Genomic DNA, 13472 nt, shown 5'->3' with positions numbered 1-13472 from the left:
AGGGAGAGGGGCAAGAGGGGGAGGGGCGTGCGGGGGAGAGGCGGGAGGGGGAGGGGCAAAAGGGGGAGGGGCGGAGGGGGTAGGGGCGGAGGGGGGTGGAGGGGAGGAGGGGGAGGGGAGGGGGAGGAAGGGGGAGGGGCGGGAGGGGGGGTCGTGAGGGGCGAGAGGGTGAGGGGGAGGAGCGTGAGGGGGAGGGGCGAGAGGGTTGAGGGGGAGGGGCAAGAGGGGGAGGGGCGAAAGGGGGAGGGACGTGAGGGGGAGGGGCGAGAGGGGGAGGGGGAGGGGCGTGAGGGGGAGGGGCGAGAGGTGGAGGGGCGAGGGGGAGGGGCGAGGTGGGCCAGAGGGGGAGGGGCGTGAGGGGGAGGGGCGAGAGGTGGAGGGGCGAGGGGGAGGGGCGAGGTGGGCCAGAGGGGGAGGGGCGTGAGGTGGAGGGGCGAGGGGGAGGGGCGAGGTGGGCCAGAGGGGGAGGGGCGTGAGGGGGAGGGGCGAGAGGGGGGAGGGGGAGGGGCGAGAGGGGGAGGGGCCAGAGGGGGAGGGGGAGGGGCCAGAAGTGGAGGGGGTGAGCGGGAGAGGCGAGAGGGGGAGGGGCATGAGGGAGAGGGGAGGGGGAGGGGCGAGATGGGGAGGGGGAGGGACAGGAGAGGCGGGAGGGGAGGGGGGGCGGGAGGGAGAGGGGCAGGGGCGTGAGGGGGAGGGGGTGAGGGGGCAATGAGGGGGAGGGGGAGGGGCGTGAGGGGGAGGGGTGAGAGGGGGAGGAGCGTGAGGGGGAGGGGCGAGGGGGAGGGGCGTGAGGGGGAGGAGCATGAGGGGCAGGAGCGTGAGGGGGAGGGGCGTGAGGGGGAGGGGCGTGAGGGGGAGGGGCGTGAGGGGGAGGGACGTGAGGGGGAGGAGGAGGGGCGTGAGGGGGAGGGGGAGGGGCGTGAGGGGGAGGAGCATGAGGGGGTGGGGAGGGGGGAGGTGGGGAGGGGGAGGGGCGTGAGGGTGGCGAGGTGCGTGAGGGGTATTGTGGGAGGGGCGTGAGGGGCAGGGACGTGAGGGGGAGGAGGAGGGGTGGGAGGGGGAGGGGTGTGAGGGGGAGGGGTGGGGTTTGATGGGGAGGGGCGTGAGGGGAAGGAGCATGAGGGGAGGGGCGTGATGGGGAGGGGCGTGAGGGGGAGGAGCATGAGGGGGACGGGGAGGTGCGTGAGGGGAGGGGGAGGGGTGTGAGGGGGAGGGGTGGGGTTTGATGGGGAGGGGCGTGAGGGGGAGGAGCGTGAGGGGGAGGGGGAGGGGGAGGGGCGTGAGGGGGAGGGGCGTGAGGGGGCGGGGCATGAGGGGGAGGGGCGTGAGGGGGAGGGGCGTGAGGGGGAGGGGCGAGAGGGGGAGGGGCGTGAGGGGGAGGGGCGTGAGGGGGAGGGGGGTGAGGGGGAGGGGCGAGAGGGGGAGGGGCGAGAGGGGGAGGGGCGAGAGGGGGAGGGGTGAGAGGGGGAGGGGCGAGAGGGGGAGGGATGAGAGGGGGAGGGATGAGAGGGGGAGGGGCGTGAGGGGGAGGGGCGAGGGGGAGGGGAGTGAGGGGGGAGGGGTGAGAGGGAGGGATGAGAGGGGGAGGGACGGGAGTGGGAGGGGCGTGAGGGAGAGGGGTGAGGGGGAGGGGTGTGAGGGGGAGGGGCGAGAGGGGGAGGGGCGAGAGGGGAGGGGGAGGGGCGTGAGGGGGAGGGGCGAGAGGGGTGAGGGGGAGGGGCGTGAGGGGGAGGGGAGGGGCGAGAGGGGGAGGGGCGTGAGGGAGAGGGGTGAGGGGGAGGAGCCTGAGGGGGAGGGGCGAGAGGGGGAGGGGTGGGTGGGGGGCGTGAGGGAGAGGGGTGAGGGGGAGGAGCATGAGGGGGAGGGGCGAGAGGGGGAGAGGCGGGAGGGGGAGGGGCGTGAGGGGGAGAGGGAGGGGTGAAAGGGGGAGGGGCGTGAGGGTGAGGGGCGGGAGGGGGAGGGGCGTGAGGGGCCAGAGGGGGAGGGCGTGAGGGGGAGGGGGAGGGGCATGAGGGGGAGAGGCGAGAGGGGGAGCGGCGAGAGGGGGAGGGGGATGGACGAGAGGGGAGGACGTGAGGGGGAGAGGCGTGAGGGGGAGAGGCGGGAGGGGGAGGGGCGAGATGGGGAGGGACGAGAGGGGAGGAGCGTGAGCGTGAGCGGGAGAGGCGAGAGGGGGAGGGGGAGGGGCATGAGTGGGAGGGGCGTGAGGGGGAGAGGCGAGAGGGGGAGAGGCGAGAGGGGGAGGGGGAGGGACGAGAGGGGAGGAGCGTGAGGGGGAGAGGCGTGAGGGGGAGAGGCGTGAGGGGGAGAGGCGAGAGGGGGAGGGGGAGGGGCGAGATGGGGAGGGGGAGGGACGAGAGGGGAGGAGCGTGAGGGGGAGAGGCGTGAGCTGGAAAGGCGAGAGGGGGAGGGGCGAAAGGGGGAGGGGCGTGAGGGGGAGAGGCGGGAGGGGGAGGGGCGAAAGGGGGAGGGGCGTGAGGGGGAGGGGCGTGAGGGGGAGAGGCGAGAGGGGGAGGGGCGAGATGGGGAGGGGGAGGGACGAGAGGGGAGGAGCGTGAGGGGGAGAGGCGAGGGGGGAGGGGGAGGGGTGAAAGGGGGAGGGGCGTGAGGGGGAGGGGCGAGAGGGGGAGGGACAGGGGGAGGGGTGAAAGGGGGAGGGGCGTGAGGGGGAGGGGCGTGAGGGGCCAGACGGGGAGGGACGTGAGGGGGAGGGGGAGGGGGAAGGGCGTGAGGGGGAGAGGCGAGAGGGGGAGGGGGAGGGGCGAAAGGGGGAGTGGCGTGAGGGGGAGAGGGAGGGGCGAGATGTGGAGGGGGAGGGACGAGAGGGGAGGAGCGTGAGGGGGAGAGGCGTGAGGGGGAGAGGCGAGAGGGGGAGGGGGAGGGGCGAAAGGGGGAGTGGCGTGAGGGGGAGAGGCGAGAGGGGGAGGGGGAGGGGCGAAAGGGGGAGGGGCATGAGGGGGAGGGGCGAGAGTGGGAGGGGGAGGGGTGTGAGGGGCCAGAGGGGGAGGGGCGTGAGGGGGAGGGGCGTAAGGGGGAGAGGGGGAGGGGCGAAAGTGGGAGGGGCGTGATGGGGAGGGGCGAGAGGGGGAGGGGCGTGAGGGACCAGAGGGGGAGGGGCGTGAGGGTGGCGAGGTGCGTGAGGGGTATTGTGGGAGGGGCGTGAGGGGGAGGAGGAGGGGCGTGAGAGGGAGGGGCGTGAGGGGGGAGGGGGAGGGGTGTGAGGGGGAGGGGGAGGGGTGTGAGGGGGAGGAGCATGAGGGGGAGGGGGAGGTGCGTGAGGGGGAGGGGCATGAGGGTTGCGAGGTGCATGAGGGGTATTGTGGGAGGGGCGTGAGGGGGAGGGACGTGAGGGGGAGGGGCGTGAGGGGGAGGGGGAGGGGCGTGAGGGTGGCGAGGTGCGTGAGGGGTATTGTGGGAGGGACGTGAGGGGGAGGAGGAGGGGCGTGAGGGGGAGGGGCGTGAGGGGGAGGGGGAGGGGTGTGAGGGGGAGGGGTGTGAGGGGGAGGAGCGTGAGGTGGAGGGGCGTGAGGGTGGCGAGGTGCATGAGGGGTATTGTGGGAGGGGCGTGAGGGGGAGGAGCGTGAGGGGTAGGGGCGTGAGGGGGAGGGGGGAGGGGCTTGAGGGGGAGGGGGAGGGGCGTGAGTGGGAGGGGCGTGAGGGGGAGGGGCGTGAGGGGGAGGAGCATTAGGGGGAGGAGCATGAGAAGGGGAGGGGCGTGAGGGGGAGGGGCGTGGGGGGGAGGGTCGTGAGGGGGAGGGGCATGTGTGGGTGGGGCGTGAGGGTGGGGAGATGCGTGAGGGGGGAGGGGGAGGGGGTGAGAGGGAGGGGCGTGAGGGGGAGTGGCGAGAGGGGGGAGGGACGTGAGTGGTGAGAGGGAGAGGGGCGGGAGGGGAGGGGGAGGGACGGGGGAGGGGGAGGGACGGGGGAGGGGGAGGGGCATGAGGGGGAGGGTTGACAGGGGAGGGGCGTGAGGGGGAGGGGCGGGAGGCGTGAGGGGGAGGGGGAGGGGCAAGGGGGAGGGGTGAGGGGGATGGACGGGAGGGGGAGGGGCGGGAAGGGGAGGGGCGGGAAGGGGAGGGGCGTGAGGGGGAGGGGAGGAGGAGGGGCGGGAGGGGTGAGGGGGAGGGGCGAGAGGGGGAGGGTCGTGAGGGGCGAGAGGGGGGAGGGGCGAGAGGGGAGGGGCGAGAGGGGGAGGGGCGTGAGGGGGAGGGGCGAGAGGGGAGGGGCGTGAGGGGGAGAGGCGAGAGGGGGAGGGGCGAAAGGGGGAGGGGCGTGAGGGGGTGGGGCGAGAGGGGGAGGGGCGAGGGGGAGGGGCGAGATGGGCCAGAGGGGGGGGCGTGAGGGGGAGGGGCGAGAAGGGGAGGGGGATGGGCGAGAGGGGAGGGGCCAGACGGGTGAGGGGGGTGAGGGGGAGGGGGGGAGGGGGAGGGGAACAGGTGTGAGGGGGAGAGGCGAGAGGGGGAGGGGCGAGAGGGGAGAGGGGGAGGGGCGTGAGGGAGAGGGGGAGGGACGAGATGGGGAGGGGGAGGGACGGGAGAGGCGTGAGGGGAGGGGGAGGGGCAAGAGGGGAGGGGCGAGAGGGGGAGGGGCAAGAGGGTTGGGGAGGGGCAAGAGAGTTGAGGGAGAGGGGCAAGAGGGGGAGGGGCGTGCGGGGGAGAGGCGGGAGGGGGAGGGGCGAAAGGGGGAGGGGCGGAGGGGGTGGAGGGGAGGAGGGGGGAGGGGAGAGGGAGGAAGGGGGAGGAGGGGGGAAGGGGAGGGGGAGGAGGGGCGGGAGGGGGGGTCGTGAGGGGCGAGAGGGGGAGGGGGAGGAGCGTGAGGGGGAGGGGCGAGAGGGTTGAGGGGGAGGGGCAAGAGGGGGAGGGGCGAAAGGGGGAGGGACGTGAGGGGGAGGGGCGAGAGGGGGAGGGGCGTGAGGGGGAGAGGCGAGAGGGGGAGAGGCGGGAGGGGGAGGGGCGAAAGGGGGAGTGGCGTGAGGGGGAGGGGCGTGAGGTGGAGGGGCGAGAGGGGAGGAGCGTGAGAGGGAGGGGCGAGAGGGTTGAGGGGGAGGGGCGTGAGGGGGAGGGGCGAGAGGGGGGTGGGGGAGGGGAGGAGCGTGAGGGGGAGGGGCGAGAGGGGGAGGGGCGTGAGGGGGAGGGGCGAGAGGGTTGAGGGGGAGGGGCGTGAGGGGGAGAGGCCAGAGGGGAGAGGGGGAGGGGCGAGAGGGGGAGGGGGAGGGGTGAAAGGGGGAGGGGCGTGAGGGTGAGGGGCGGGAGGGGGAGGGGCGTGAGGGGCCAGAGGGGGAGGGCGTGAGGGGGAGGGGGAGGGGGAGGGGCGTGAGGGGGAGAGGCGAGAGGGGGAGGGGGAGGGGGAGGGACGAGAGGGGAGGAGCATGAGGGGGAGAGGCGTGAGGGGGAGAGGCGTGAGGGGGAGAGGCGAGAGGGGGAGGGGCGAGATGGGGAGGGGGAGGGACGAGAGGGGAGGAGCGTGAGGGGGAGAGGCGTGAGGGGGAGAGGCGTGAGGGGGAGAGGCGTGAGGGCGAGAGGCGAGAGGGGGAGGGGCGTGAGGGCGAGAGGGGGAGAGGCGAGAGGGACGAGAGGGGAGGAGCGTGAGGGGGAGGGGCGTGAGGGGCAGAGGCGAGAGGGGGAGTGGCGAGATGGGGAGGGACGAGAGGGGAGGAGCGTGAGGGGGAGAGGCGTGAGCGGGAAAGGCGAGAGGGGGAGGGGCGAAAGGGGGAGGGGCGTGAGGGGGAGAGGCGGGAGGGGGAGGGGCGAAAGGGGGGGGCGTGAGGGGGAGGGGCGTGAGGGGGAGAGGCGAGAGGGGGAGGGGCGAGATGGGGAGGGGGAGGGACGAGAGGGGAGGAGCGTGAGGGGGAGAGGCGAGAGGGGGAGGGGGAGGGGTGAAAGGGGGAGGGGCGTGAGGGGGAGGGGCGAGAGGGGGGAGGGGCGAAAGGGGGAGGGGCGTGAGGGGGAGGGGGAGGGGCGTGAGGGGCCAGACAGGGAGGGGCGTGAGGGGGAGAGGGAGGGGCATGAGGGGGAGAGGCGAGAGGGGGAGGGGCGAGAGGGGGAGAGGCGTGAGGGGGAGAGGCGTGAGGGGGAGAGGGAGGGGCGAGATGTGGAGGGGGAGGGACGAGAGGGGAGGAGCGTGAGGGGGAGAGGCGTGAGGGGGAGAGGCGAGAGGGGGAGGGGGAGGGGCGAAAGGGGGAGTGGCGTGAGGGGGTGAGGCGAGAGGGGGAGGGGGAGGAGCAAAAGTGGGAGGGGCATGAGGGGGAGGGGCGAGAGGGGGAGGGGGAGGGGCGTGAGGGGGAGGGGGGGCGTGAGGGGCCAGAGGGGGAGGGGCGTGAGGGGGAGGGGGAGGGGCGTAAGGGGGAGGGGGAGGGGCGAAAGGCGGAGGGGCGTGAGGGGGGGGGCGAGAGGGGGAGGGGCGTGAGGGGCCAGAGGGGAGGGGCGTGAGGGGGAGGGGTGTGAGGGTGGCGACGTGCGTGAGGGGTATTGTGGGAGGGGCGTGAGGGGGAGGAGGAGGGGCGTGAGAGGGAGGGGCGTGAGGGGTGTGAGGGGGGAGGGGGAGGGGTGTGAGGGGGAGGAGCATGAGGGGGAGGGGGAGGTGCGTGAGGGGGAGGGGCATGAGGGTGGCGAGGTGCATGAGGGGTATTGTGGGAGGGGCGTGAGGGGGAGGAGCGTGAGGGGGAGGGGGAGGGGCGTGAGGGGGAGGGGCGTGAGGGGGAGGGGCGTGAGGGGGAGGGGGAAGGGCGTGAGGGGAGGGGCAGGGGCGTGAGGGTGGCGAGGTGCGTGAGGGGTATTGTGGGAGGGACGTGAGGGGGAGGAGGAGGGGCGTGAGGGGGAGGGGCGTGAGGGGGAGGGGCGTGAGGGGGAGGGGGAGGGGTGTGAGGGGGAGGGGTGTGAGCGGGAGGAGCGTGAGGGGGAGGGGCGTGAGGGTGGTGAGGTGCAGGAGGGGTATTGTGGGAGGGGCGTGAGGGGGAGGAGCATGAGGGGGAGGGGCGTGAGGGGGAGGGGGAGGGGCGTGAGGGGGAGGGGGAGGGGCTTGAGGGGGAGGGGGAGGGGCGTGAGTGGGAGGGGCGTGAGGGGGAGGGGCGTGAGGGGGAGGAGCATGAGGGGGAGGAGCATGAGAAGGGGAGGGGCGTGAGGGGGAGGGGCGTGAGGGGGAGAGGCATGTGGGGGTGGGGCGTGAGGGTGGGGAGATGGGGGAGGGGGAGGGCGTGAGAGGGAGGGGCGTGAGGGGGAGGGGGTGAGGGGCGTGAGGGGGAGTGGCGAGAGGGGGAGGGGCGAGAGGGGGAGGGGCAAGAGGGGGAGGGGCGAGAGGGGGAGGGGCGAGAGTGGTGAGAGGGAGAGGGGCGGGAGGGGAGGGGGAGGGACGGGGGAGGGGGAGGGACGGGGGGAGGGGGAGGGGCATGAGGGGGAGGGTTGACAGGGGAGGGGCGGGAGGGGGAGGGGTGGGAGGCGTGAGGGGAGGGGGAGGGGCAAGGGGCAAGGGGGAGGGGTGAGGGGGAGGGGCGGGAAGGGGAGGGGCGGGAAGGGGAGGGGCGTGAGGGGGAGGGGAGGAGGAGGGGCGGGAGGGGTGAGGGGGAGGGGCGAGAGGGGGAGGGTCGTGAGGGGCGAGAGGGGGGAGGGGCGAGAGGGGAGGGGCGAGAGGGGGAGGGGCGTGAGGGGGAGGGGCGAGATGGGAGGGGCGTGAGGGGGAGAGGGGGAGGGGGGGGCGAAAGGGGGAGGGGCGTGAGGGGGTGGGGCGAGAGGGGGAGGGGGACGGGTGTGAGGGGGAGAGGCGAGAGGGGAGAGGGGGAGGGACGGGAGAGGCGGGAGGGGGAGGGGCGTGAGGGGGAGGGGAGGGGCAAGAGGGGAGGAGCGTGAGGGGGAGGGGCGAGAGGGGGAGGGGAGTGAGGGGAGGGGCAAGAGGGTTGGAGAGGGGCAAGAGAGTTGAGGGAGAGGGGCAAGAGGGGGAGGGGCGTGCGGGGGAGAGGCGGGAGGGGGAGGAGGGGGGTGGAGGGGAGGAGGGGGGAGGGGAGGGGGAGGAAGGGGGAGGGTGAGGAGGGGCGGGAGGGGGGGTCGTGAGGGGCGAGAGGGTGAGGGGGAGGAGCGTGAGGGGGAGGGGCGTGAGGGTTGAGGGGGAGGGGCAAGAGGGGGAGGGGCGAAAGGGGGAGGGACGTGAGGGGGAGGGGCGAGAGGGGGAGGGGTGTGAGGGGGAGAGGCGAGAGGGGGAGGGGGAGGGGTGTGAGGGGGAGGGGCGAGAGGTGGAGGGGCGAGGGGGAGGGGCGAGGTGGGCCAGAGGGGGAGGGGTGTGAGGGGGAGGGGCGAGAGGGGGGAGGGGGAGGGTCGAGAGGGGGAGGGGCCAGAGGGGGAGGGGGAGGGGCCAGAAGTGGAGGGGGTGAGGGGGAGAGGCGAGAGGGGGAGGGGCATGAGGGAGAGGGGAGGGGGAGGGGCGAGATGGGGAGGGGGAGGGACAGGAGAGGCGGGAGGGGAGGGGGGGCGGGAGGGAGAGGGGCAGGGGCGTGAGGGGGAGGGGGTGAGGGGGCAATGAGGGGGAGGGGGAGGGGCGTGAGGGGGAGGAGCGTGAGGGGGAGGGGCGAGGGGGAGGGGCGTGAGGGGGAGGAGCATGAGGGGCAGGAGCGTGAGGGGGAGGGGCGTGAGGGGGAGGAGCGTGAGGGGGAGGGGCGTGAGGGGGAGGAGCGTGAGGGGGAGGGGCGTGAGGGGGAGGGGCGTGACGGGGAGGGGCGTGAGGGGGAGGGATGTGAGGGGGAGGAGGAGGGGCGTGAGGGGGAGGGGGAGGGGCGTGAGGGGGAGGAGCATGAGGGGGTGGGGAGGGGGGAGGGGGGGAGGTGGGGAGGGGGGGAGCGTGAGGGTGGCGAGGTGCGTGAGGGGTATTGTGGGAGGGGCGTGAGGGGGAGGGACGTGAGGGGGAGGAGGAGGGGCGGGAGGGGGAGGGGTGTGAGAGGGAGGGGTGGGGTTTGATGGGGAGGGGCGTGAGGGGGAGGAGCATGAGGGGAGGGGCGTGATGGGGAGGGGCGTGAGGGGGAGGAGCATGAGGGGGACGGGGAGGTGCGTGAGGGGAGGGGGAGGGGTTTGAGGGGGAGGGGTGGGGTTTGATGGGGAGGGGCGTGAGGGGGAGGGGGAGGGGGAGGGGCGTGAGAGGGCAGGGCATGAGGGGGAGGGGCGTGAGGGGGAGGGGCGTGAGGGGGAGGGGCGAGAGGGGGAGGGGCGTGAGGGGGAGGGGCGTGAGGGGGAGGGGCGTGAGGGGGAGCGGGGTGAGGGGGAGGGGCGAGAGGGGGAGGGGCGAGAGGGGGAGGGGCGAGAGGGGGAGGGGCGAGAGGGGGAGGGATGAGAGGGGGAGGGATGAGAGGGGGAGGGGCGTGAGGGGGAGGGGCGAGGGGGAGGGGCGTGAGGGGGAGGGGTGAGAGGGAGGGATGAGAGGGGGAGGGACGGGTGTGGGAGGGGCGTGAGGGAGAGGGGCGTGAGGGAGAGGGGTGAGGGGGAGGGGTGTGAGGGGGAGGGGCGAGAGGGGAGGGGGAGGGGCGTGAGGGGGAGGGGCGAGAGGGGTGAGGGGGAGGGGCGTGAGGGGGAGGGGAGGGTCGAGAGGGGGAGGGGCGTGAGGGAGAGGGGTGAGGGGGAGGAGCCTGAGGGGGAGGGGCGAGAGGGGGAGGGGTGGGTGGGGGGGGCGTGCGGGAGAGGGGTGAGGGGGAGGAGCATGAGAGGGAGGGGCGAGAGGGGGAGGGGCGAGAGGGGGAGAGGCATGAGGGGACGGGCGGGAGGGGGAGGGGCGTGAGGGGGAGGGGCGAGAGGGGAGGGGCAAGAGGGGGGCGAGAGGGGGAGGGGCGTGAGGGGGAGGGGAGGGGCGAGAGTGGGGGGCATGAGGGGTAGGGGCGAGAGGGGGAGGGATGGGAGGGGCATGAGGGTTTGAGCGTGAGGGGGAGGGGCGAGAGGGGGAGGTGTAGGGGCGAGAGGGGGAGGGGAAGGAGCGAGAGGGGGAGGGGCGTGAGGGGGAGGGTCGTGAGGGGGAGGGGCGAGAGGGGGAGGTGCGGGAGGGGGAGGGGCGAGAGGGGAGGAGCGTGAGGGGGAGGGGCGAGAGGGGGAGGAGCGAGAGGGGGAGGGGCGAGAGGGGCGGGAGGGGGAGGGACGGTAGGGGGGCGGGGAGGGACGTGGGGAGGGAGGGGAGGGGGAGGGAGGGGCGTGAGGGGGAGGGGCGAGAGCGGGAGTGGCGAGAGGGTTGAGGGGGAGGGTCGTGAGGGGGAGGGGCGAGAGGGGGGAGGGGCGAGAGAGGGAGGGGCGAGAGGGGCGGGAGGGGGAGGGACGGTAGGGGGGCAGGGAGGGACGTGGGGAGGGAGGGGAGGGAGGGGAGGGATGGGGGAGGGACGGGGAAGGGGAGGGGCGTGAGGGGGCGGGGTGAGAATGGGAGGGGCGTGAGGGGTAGGGGCGTGAGGGGGGTGAGGGGGAGGGGTGAGAGGGGGGGATGAGAGGGGGATGGGCGAGAGGGGCGTGAGGGGGAGGGGGTGAGGGGGTGGGACGGGAGGGGGAGGGGCGTGAGGGGGAGGGGCGTGAGGGGGAGGGGCAAGGGGGGAGGGGCGTGAGGGGCGAGAGGGTGAGGAGGGGAGGGGGAGGGGCGAGAGGGGAGGAGCGTGAGGGGGAGGGGTGAGAGGGGGAGGGCCGTGAGGGGGAGGGGCGAGAGGGTTGAGGGGGAGGGGCAAGAGGGGGAGGGGCGTGAGGGGGAGAGGCGAGAGGAGGAGGGGGAGGGGCGAAAGGAGGAGGGGCGTGAGGGGGGTGGGGCGAGAGGGGAGGGGCGAGATGGGCCAGAGGGGGATGGGCGTGAGGGGGAGGGGCGAGCGGGGGAGGGGGATGGCCGAGAGGGGGAGGGGCCAGAGTGGTGAGGGGGAGGGGGAGGGGAGGGGGAGGGGCGTGAGGGGGAGAGGCGAGAGGGGGAGGGGTGTGAGGAGAGGGGGAGGGGCGAGATGGGGAGGGGGAGGGACGGGAGGGGGAGGGGGTGGGGCGAGAGGGGAGGAGCGTGAGGAGGAGGGGCGTGAGGGGGAGGGGCAAGAGGGTGAGGGGGAGGGGCAAGAGGGGGAGGGCCGTCGGGGGAGGGGAGGGGCGAAAGGGGGAGGGGCGAGAGGGGGAGGGGCGAGAGGGGGAGGGGCGAGATGGGCCAGAGGGGGAGGGGCGTGAGGGGGAGGGGCGAGAGGTGGGAGGGGGATGGGCCAGAGGGGGAGGGGGGGTGAGGGGGAGAGGCGAGAGGGGAGAGGGGGAGGGGCGTGAGGGAGAGGGGGAGGGGGAGGGGCGAGATGTGGAGGGGGAGGGACAGGAGAGGCGTGAGGGGGAGGGGGAGGGAGAGGGGCAGGGGCGTGAGGGGGAGGGGGTGAGGGGGCAATGAGGGGGAGGGGGAGGGGCGTGAGGGGGAGGGGTGAGAGGGGGAGGAGCGTGAGGGGGAGGGGGGTGAGGGGGAGGGGCGAGAGGGGGAGGGACGTGAGGGGGAGGAGCGTGAGGGGCAGGAGCGTGAGGGGGAGGGGCGTGAGCGGGAGGAGCGTGAGGGTGAGGGGGAGGGGCATGAGGGGGAGGGGCGAAGGGGGAGGAGGGGGGTGGAGGGGAGGAGGGGGGAGGGGAGGGGGAGGAAGGGGGAGGGGGAGGAGGGGCGGGAGGGGGGGTCGTTAGGGGCGAGAGGGTGAGGGGGAGGAGCGTGAGGGGGAGGGGCGTGAGGGTTGAGGGGGAGGGGCAAGAGGGGGAGGGGCGAAAGGGGGAGGGACGTGAGGGGGAGGGGCGAGAGGGGGAGGGGCGTGAGGGGGAGAGGCGAGAGGGGGAGGGGGAGGGGCGTGAGGGGGAGGGGCGAGAGGTGGAGGGGCGAGGGGGAGGGGCGAGGTGGGCCAGAGGGGGAGGGGCGTGAGGGGGAGGGGCGAGAGGGGGGGAGGGGGAGGGGCCAGAGGGGGAGGGGCCAGAGGGGAGGGGGAGGGGCCAGAAGTGGAGGGGTGAGGGGGAGAGGCGAGAGGGGGGAGGGGCATGAGGGAGAGGGGAGGGGGAGGGGCGAGATGGGGAGGGGGAGGGACAGGAGAGGCGGGAGGGGAGGGGGGGCGGGAGGGAGAGGGGCAGGGGCGTGAGGGGGAGGGGGTGAGGGGGCAATGAGGGGGAGGGGGAGGGGCGTGAGGGGGAGGGGTGAGAGGGGGAGGAGTGTGAGGGGGAGGGGCGAGGGGGAGGGGCGTGAGGGGGGAGGAGCATGAGGGGCAGGAGCGTGAGGGGGAGGGGCGTGAGGGGGAGGAGCGTGAGGGGGAGGGGCGTGAGGGGGAGGGGCGTGAGGGGGGAGGGGGCGTGAGGGGGAGGGACGTGAGGGGGAGGAGGAGGGGCGTGAGGGGAGGGGGAGGGGTGTGAGGGGGAGGAGCATGAGGGGGTGGGGAGGGGGAGGTGGGGAGGGGGAGGGGCGTGAGGGGTGGCGAGGTGCGTGAGGGGTATTGTGGGAGGGGCGTGAGGGGGAGGGACGTGAGGGGGAGGAGGAGGGGCGGGAGGGGGAGGGGTGTGAGGGGGAGGGGTGGGGTTTGATGGGGAGGGGCGTGAGGGGGAGGAGCATGAGGGGAGGGGCGTGATGGGGAGGGGCGTGAGGGGGAGGAGCATGAGGGGGATGGGGAGGTGCGTGAGGGGAGGGGGAGGGGTGTGAGGGGGAGGGGTGGGGTTTGATGGGGAGGGGCGTGAGGGGGAGGAGCGTGAGGGGGAGGGGGAGGGGGAGGGGCGTGAGAGGGCGGGGCATGAGGGGGAGGGGCGTGATGGGGAGGGGCGTGAGGGGGAGGGGCGTGAGGGGGAGGGGCGTGAGGGGGAGGGGTGAGAGGGGGGAGGGGCGTGAGGGGGAGGGGCGTGAGGGGGAGGGGGGTGAGGGGGAGGGGCGAGAGGGGGAGGGGCGAGAGGGGGAGGGGCGAGAGGGGGAGGGATGAGAGGGGGAGGGATGAGAGGGGGAGGGGCGTGAGGGGGAGGAGCGAGGGGGAGGGGCGTGAGGGGGAGGCGTGAGAGGGAGGGAAGAGGGGGACGGGAGTGGGAGGGGCGTGAGGGAGAGGGGTGAGGGGGAGGGGTGTGAGGGGGAGGGGCGAGAGGGGAGGGGGAGGGGCGTGAGGGGGAGGGGCGAGAGGGGTGAGGGGGAGGGGCGTGAGGGGGAGGGGAGGGGCGAGAGGGGGAGGGGCGTGAGGGAGAGGGGTGAGGGGGAGGAGCCTGAGGGGGAGGGGCGAGAGGGGGAGGGGTGGGTGGGGGGGGGGCGTGAGGGAGAGGGGTGAGGGGGAGGAGCATGAGGGGGAGGGGCGAGAGGAGGAGGGGCGAGAGGGGGAGGGGCATGAGGGGATGGGCGGGAGGGGGAGGGGCGTGAGGGGGAGGGGCGAGAGGGGAGGGGCAAGAGGGGGGCGAGAGGGGGAGGGGCGTGAGGGGGAGGGGATGGGCGAGAGTGGGGGGCATGAGGGGTAGGGGCGAGAGGGGGAGGGATGGGAGGGGCATGAGGGTTTGAGCGTGAGGGGGAGGGGCGAGAGGGGGAGG

This window comes from Scyliorhinus torazame, unplaced genomic scaffold (assembly GCF_047496885.1).
Source record: "Scyliorhinus torazame isolate Kashiwa2021f unplaced genomic scaffold, sScyTor2.1 scaffold_722, whole genome shotgun sequence".
In the NCBI taxonomy this organism is placed as follows: Eukaryota; Metazoa; Chordata; class Chondrichthyes; order Carcharhiniformes; family Scyliorhinidae; genus Scyliorhinus; species Scyliorhinus torazame.
The sequence above is the reverse complement of the archived record's forward strand: the minus strand, read 5'-3'. Positions refer to the sequence as shown.